An 8,373-nucleotide genomic window follows, 5' to 3' on the forward strand; every position below is an offset into this window, starting at 1 on the left:
GTGCCAAAACGGTATAGGAATGCTAGAAATACGTTACTGCATCGATTCTGAGCATTAATTCAATAGGTTGTCAGTAGCCGATCCACTGAACCGACTATGCCGGGGGGACATAGTCGCGGTTGCGCTCCGTACCGAACCGACTAAGCGGAACGGAGTTTCGTCGATAATTTCTACCATTTTGAATTCGAACGTACAAAAACGTTATGGCGGTAATAGAAATCCGTTACAGTATCGATACTGAGTGATTTTTCTATGCGTTGTCGGTCATCGGTTCACCGAACCGACTAAGCGGAACGGAGTTTTGTCGATAATATGTACAATAGTGGATCCGAACGTGCCAAAACGGTATAGGAATGCTAGAAATACGTTACTGCATCGATTCTGAGCATTAATTCAATAGGTTGTCAGTAGCCGATCCACCGAACCGACTATGCCGGGGGGACATCGTCGCGGTTGCGCTCCGTACCGAACCGACTAAGCGGAACGGAGTTTCGTCGATAATTTCTACCATTTTGAATTCGAACGTACAAAAACGTTATGGCGGTAATAGAAATCTGTTACAGTATCGATACTGAGTGATTTTTCTATGCGTTGTCGGTCATCGGTTCACCGAACCGACTAAGCGGAACGGAGTTTTATCGATAATATCTACAATAGTGCATCCGAACGTGCCAAAACGGTATAGGGACACTAGAAATACGTTACTTTATCTATTCTAAGCAATAATTCAATAGGTTGTCAGTAGCCGATCCACCGAACCGACTATGCCGGAGGGACTTGGTCGCACTCGGACGGTCCACCGAACCGACTATGCGGAACAGAGTTTCGTGGATGATTTCTACGATATTGAATTCGGACGTACCAAAACGTTCTAGCGGCAATAGAAATCGGCTACGGCATCGATTCTAAGTGTTTTTTATATGCGTTGTCAGTCATCGGTTCACCGAACCGACTATGCGGAACGATGTTTCTCCGTTAATTTCGACATTTATGAATCCGAACGTGCCGAAACGGTATAGCGGTGCTAGATATACGTTACTTTATTGGTTTTGAGCAATTTTTATATAGGTTGTCAATCATCGTTTCACCGAACCGACAATGCGGAATGAAAAAATTTCGATAATTACGTTAATAATGAATCCGAACGTGCCAAAGTGGTATAAATGTTCTAGCAATACGTTATTCTATAGGTTTTGATCGTTTTTTATATATGTTGTCAGTCATCGTTTCACCGAACCGACTATGCCGGAAGGACTTGGTCGTGCTCGGACGGCCCACCGAACCGACTATGCGGAACGAAAAATTTTCAATAATTTTGTTATTTATTAATCCGAACGTGTCAAAGCGGTATAAATCTTCTAGTCATACGATATTCGATAGGTTTTAATCGTTTTTATTATAGGTTGTCAGTCATCGTTTCACCGAACCGACTATGCGGAATGAAAAATTTTCGATAATTTCGTTAATTATGTATCCGAAAGTGCCGAAACGGTATATCGGTGCTAGAAATACGTTACTTTATCGGTTATGAACAATTTTTATACAGGTTGTCAATCATCGTTTCACCGAACCGACTATGCGGAACGAATAATTCTCAATAATTTTGTTATTTATGAATCCGAACGTGCCAAAGTTGTATAAACGTTCTAGTAATACGTTATTCTATTGGTTTTAATCGTTCTTAGTATAGGTTGTCAGTCATCGTTTCACCGAACCGACTATGCCGGACGGACTTGGTCGTGCTCGGACGGCCCACCGAACCGACTATGCGGAACGAATAAATTTTCAATAATTTTGTTATTTATTAATCCGAACGTGTCAAAGCGGTATAAATCTTCTAGTCATACGATATTCGATAGGTTTTAATCGTTTTTATTATAGGTTGTCAGTCATCGTTTCACCGAACCGACTATGCGGAATGAAAAATTTTCGATAATTTCGTTAATTATGTATCCGAAAGTGCCGAAACGGTATATCGGTGCTAGAAATACGTTACTTTATCGGTTATGAACAATTTTTATACAGGTTGTCAATCATCGTTTCACCGAACCGACTATGCGGAACGAATAATTCTCAATAATTTTGTTATTTATGAATCCGAACGTGCCAAAGTTGTATAAACGTTCTAGTAATACGTTATTCTATTGGTTTTAATCGTTCTTAGTATAGGTTGTCAGTCATCGTTTCACCGAACCGACTATGCCGGACGGACTTGGTCGTGCTCGGACGGCCCACCGAACCGACTATGCGGAACGAATAATTTTCAATAATTTTGTTATTTATTAATCCGAACGTGTCAAAGCGGTATAAATCTTCTAGTCATACGATATTCGATAGGTTTTAATCGTTTTTATTATAGGTTGTCAGTCATCGTTTCACCGAACCGACTATGCGGAATGAAAAATTTTCGATAATTTCGTTAATTATGTATCCGAAAGTGCCGAAACGGTATATCGGTGCTAGAAATACGTTACTTTATCGGTTATGAACAATTTTTATACAGGTTGTCAATCATCGTTTCACCGAACCGACTATGCGGAACGAATAATTCTCAATAATTTTGTTATTTATGAATCCGAACGTGCCAAAGTTGTATAAACGTTCTAGTAATACGTTATTCTATTGGTTTTAATCGTTCTTAGTATAGGTTGTCAGTCATCGTTTCACCGAACCGACTATGCCGGACGGACTTGGTCGTGCTCGGACGGCCCACCGAACCGACTATGCGGAACGAATAATTTTCAATAATTTTGTTATTTATTAATCCGAACGTGTCAAAGCGGTATAAATCTTCTAGTCATACGATATTCGATAGGTTTTAATCGTTTTTATTATAGGTTGTCAGTCATCGTTTCACCGAACCGACTATGCGGAATGAAAAATTTTCGATAATTTCGTTAATTATGTATCCGAAAGTGCCGAAACGGTATATCGGTGCTAGAAATACGTTACTTTATCGGTTATGAACAATTTTTATACAGGTTGTCAATCATCGTTTCACCGAACCGACTATGCGGAACGAATAATTCTCAATAATTTTGTTATTTATGAATCCGAACGTGCCAAAGTTGTATAAACGTTCTAGTAATACGTTATTCTATTGGTTTTAATCGTTCTTAGTATAGGTTGTCAGTCATCGTTTCACCGAACCGACTATGCCGGACGGACTTGGTCGTGCTCGGACGGCCCACCGAACCGACTATGCGGAACGAATAATTTTCAATAATTTTGTTATTTATGAATCCGAACGTGCAAAAATTGTATAAATGTTCCAGTAATACGTTATTCTATAGGTTTTAATCGTTTTTAATATAGGTTGTCAGTCATCGTTTCACCGAACCGACTATGCGGAACGAATAATTTTCAATAATTTTGTTATTTATGAATCCGAACGTGCAAAAATTGTATAAATGTTCCAGTAATACGTTATTCTATAGGTTTTAATCGTTTTTAATATAGGTTGTCAGTCATCGTTTCACCGAACCGACTATGCGGAACGAATAATTTTCAATAATTTTGTTATTTATGAATCCGAACGTGCAAAAATTGTATAAATGTTCCAGTAATACGTTATTCTATAGGTTTTAATCGTTTTTAATATAGGTTGTCAGTCATCGTTTCACCGAACCGACTATGCGGAACGAATAATTTTCAATAATTTTGTTATTTATGAATCCGAACGTGCAAAAATTGTATAAATGTTCCAGTAATACGTTATTCTATAGGTTTTAATCGTTTTTAATATAGGTTGTCAGTCATCGTTTCACCGAACCGACTATGCGGAACGAATAATTTTCAATAATTTTGTTATTTATGAATCCGAACGTGCAAAAATTGTATAAATGTTCCAGTAATACGTTATTCTATAGGTTTTAATCGTTTTTAATATAGGTTGTCAGTCATCGTTTCACCGAACCGACTATGCGGAACGAATAATTTTCAATAATTTTGTTATTTATGAATCCGAACGTGCAAAAATTGTATAAATGTTCCAGTAATACGTTATTCTATAGGTTTTAATCGTTTTTAATATAGGTTGTCAGTCATCGTTTCACCGAACCGACTATGCGGAACGAATAATTCTCAATAATTTTGTTATTTATGAATCCGAGCGTGCCGAGGTGGTAGAAATGTTCCAGTAATACGTTATTCTATAGGTTTTAATCGTTTTTAATATAGGTTGTCAGTCATCGTTTCACCGAACCGACTATGCCGGAAGGACTTGGTCCCGGTCGGACGGCCTACCGAACCGACTATGCGGAACGAAAAATTTTCAATAATTTTGTTATTTATGAATCCGAACGTGCCAAAATTGTATAAATGTTCTAGTGATACGTTATTCTATACGTTATAATCATTTTTAATATAGGTTGTCAGTCACCGTTTCACCGAACCGACTATGCGCAATGAAAAATTTTCGATAATTTCGTTAATCATGAATAGGAACGTGCCAAAATGGTATAAATGTTCTAGTAGTGCGTTATTCTATACGTTTTAATCATTTTTAATATAGGTTGTCAGTCACCTTTTCATCGAACCGACAATGCGCAATGAAAAATTTTCGATAATTTCGTTAATTATGAATCCGAACGTGCCAAAATGGTATAAATGTTCTAGTGATACGTTATTCTATAGGTTTTAATCGTTTTTTATATAGGTTGTCAGTCGTCGATTCACCGAACCGACTATGCCGGTGGGACATTGTCTCGCATCAGACGGTCCACCGAACCGACTATGCGGAACGAAAAATTTTCAATAATTTTGTTATTTATGAATCCGAACGTGCCAAAATTGTATAAATGTTCTAGTAATACGTTATTCTATTGGTTTTAATCGTTTTTTATATAGGTTGTCAGTCATCGTTTCACCGAACCGACTATGCGGAACGAAAAATTTTGGATAATTTCGTTAATTATGAATCCGAACGTGCCAAAATGGTATAAATGTTCTAGTAGTGCGTTATTCTATACGTTTTAATCATTTTTAATATAGGTTGTCAGTCACCTTTTCACCGAACCGACTATGCGCAATGAAAAATTTTCAATAATTTTGTTATTTATGAATCCGAACGTGCCAAAATTGTATAAATGTTCTAGTAATACGTTATTCTATTGGTTTTAATCGTTTTTTATATAGGTTGTCAGTCATCGTTTCACCGAACCGACTATGCGGAACGAAAAATTTTGGATAATTTCGTTAATTATGAATCCGAACGTGCCAAAATGGTATAAATGTTCTAGTAGTGCGTTATTCTATACGTTTTAATCATTTTTAATATAGGTTGTCAGTCACCTTTTCATCGAACCGACAATGCGCAATGAAAAATTTTCGATAATTTCGTTAATTATGAATCCGAACGTGCCAAAATGGTATAAATGTTCTAGTGATACGTTATTCTATAGGTTTTAATCGTTTTTTATATAGGTTGTCAGTCGTCGATTCACCGAACCGACTATGCCGGTGGGACATTGTCTCGCATCAGACGGTCCACCGAACCGACTATGCGGAACGAAAAATTTTCAATAATTTTGTTATTTATGAATCCGAACGTGCCAAAATTGTATAAATGTTCTAGTAATACGTTATTCTATTGGTTTTAATCGTTTTTTATATAGGTTGTCAGTCATCGTTTCACCGAACCGACTATGCGGAACGAAAAATTTTGGATAATTTCGTTAATTATGAATCCGAACGTGCCAAAATGGTATAAATGTTCTAGTAGTGCGTTATTCTATACGTTTTAATCATTTTTAATATAGGTTGTCAGTCACCTTTTCACCGAACCGACTATGCGCAATGAAAAATTTTCGATAATTTCGTTAATTATGAATCCGAACGTGCCAAAATGGTATAAATGTTCTAGTGATACGTTATTCTATAGGTTTTAATCGTTTTTTATATAGGTTGTCAGTCGTCGATTCACCGAACCGACTATGCCGGAGGGACTTTGGTACGTTCGGACTCGGCACCGAACCGACTATGCGGAGAGATTTTTGCTTAATTTTTTGAAAAAATATAAATATTTTCTCGATTCTTGTATGTTATTTGGACGTATACTGTTATTTGTTACTCGTTTATTACGTTAGAAATTCGTTTGGTATTTATTTTGGCGAGAAAAGGAAAAAAAATTTTTTTTCGATTAATTTTGTCATTAAATTTCGTAAAATAATTGTTAAAACATCGTCCGTATACTTTTTAGCGTGTTTGACAACTTTTTGAAAAATCGATTTTTTCGCGCTAAGTTTTACCGCACTTTCGAATTGGCACGTTCGGATCGCGCGTTAGCATCGTAAGCGCCCGTGCGTAACGGCCGGCGTCGCCGACCATCCGGCCGGCCGTTCGGTACCTATAAGGAGACGTTCGGTCCGATCGTACCAGACGGAACAGAGTCGGGCGCGTGGCTATTCTATGACCTCGGTTGAGAACTAGTCCACCGCTCCTCGTGCGTAACTTCGTGTTGCCTCGACTGTTCGTGTTCTCGGTATCGATGCAGGATTTTCTCCACACTGCATTGTCGCGTGTCGGCGTCTAAGACCAAATGGCACATATGCGACGAACCTTTAACATGAGGCTGGTGACTCGTATGCACTTTGGTGTGTACGTTGTACTGACTCAAGCGGCACAGGCTACTAAAAATTAAAAAGGGATAGAATAAAACCGACCGTTCTAAAACGGGCCAAAAAAGGTTTTATAAAATTTATTTTAAAAATGAATTAGATAGTGGTGTTGAACGAACTTGTTCGTTACAACGCCTTCAGTCGAGAGGCTAAAAAATTTTGAAACGGAATATTTATTCCGAAATTCAGAAATGATATTACGTCCCCTTAATGTTTTGTGCGTCTCGAACGCCTAAATATTTTCTCGATGCGCGAGAAAACTTCTTCTTCGCGGAGAGTTTTTCGGTACGATGAAGTAAAATATTAAATAAATGCTTCACTATACGTACAGCGCAGAGATATTGAAACGAAATAATATGTAACTATGACTCGTAAAAACGGTTTCTGAAATGGAAACTTCTTCCAAAGTGAAGAGTTTTCGGTACGGGTGATTTCTCGATATTACATCGAGTTTTCGCTTATACGTACAAAAAATATTATTACGGTGTGTATCGTAACTATGACACGAAATTTTGAGAGAGAGAAAATAAAAATTTGGGTGGATTTGTAAGAATCGATGTGCCCAGCGCGAGCTAAAATTCTCTGTGTACGTGCTTGCTCCGATTTGTTTTTTTCGAACAGCATGTCCGTTGTACGCGCTATCACGGTACGTTCAGCACGCCACTTGTACGCGCTAACCTTTATCGGTGTGTCTTAAATAAAATACCAAAGAGAGTTGAAAGGAGAGAATAGAAGAGAGAGTTTGGAGGAACAAAAATTTAATATGACTGAAAAACACATGAGAGAAGAACCAAATAAAAAAAGGGAACGTTTAAGCTGATATTGGTTCATCACAAAAAAATGGTATTTATGAAAAAGGCGGAAAGAACACCGATATTGTGGAGGTTCAATACGGAGCGTGTGTGGTTTACGTGCTTATACCGTTTCGATGTAAAGCGTGAAAGCGGGTGTACGTGCTTCCAAAATTTCAACGGATACACACTTTCCGGCACGGAGAGAGTTTTAGCGGGATTTTCTTTTACGCGCTTCTTCGATATCCACGACGAAAAGAGAGACTAAAAACGGAGGTTTCGTATCGATATATGCCTAGCGCGAGCTACCTTTGTACGTGCTTCCTCTTGTTCGTTTTTCGAACAGCATGTCCGTTGTACGCGCTATCACGGTACGTTCAGCACGCCACTGTACGCGCTAACCTTTATCGGTGTGTCTTAAATAAAATACCAAAGAGAGTGAAAGGAGAGAGAATAGAGAGAGTTTGGAGGAACAACAATTTTTAATATGACTGAAACACATGAGAGGAGAGAGAAGAACCAAATAAAAAAGGAACGTTTAAGCTGATATTGGTTCATTGCAAAAAATGGTATTTATGAAAAAAGGCGAAAGAACACCGATATTGTGGAGGTTCAATACGAGCGAGCGTGTGTGGTTTACGTGCTTATACCGTTTCGATGCAAAGCGTGAAATGAAAAGCGGTGTTACGTGCTTCTAAAACTTTTCAACGAGAAATCTTTCTGGCACGAAAGGATTTGCATTTTTTTACGCGCTTTATCGATACAAAATAAGAGAAAGAGACCCCCGTGGAGGAACGAAACGTTTATATCGACACGGTTTCGATTCGTTTCGACGAACAGCATGTCCGCTGTACGCGCCATAGCGTATTGTCCAGCGTGATCCGCTATACGCGCTATTTCGGTGTTGTGTCGTTAAACGAAATATTGTATATCAAAGACTTATAATATAACTTCACGTAATATAA

Source organism: Megachile rotundata, unplaced genomic scaffold (assembly GCF_050947335.1).
Source record: "Megachile rotundata isolate GNS110a unplaced genomic scaffold, iyMegRotu1 scaffold0744, whole genome shotgun sequence".
NCBI lineage: Eukaryota > Metazoa > Arthropoda > Insecta > Hymenoptera > Megachilidae > Megachile > Megachile rotundata.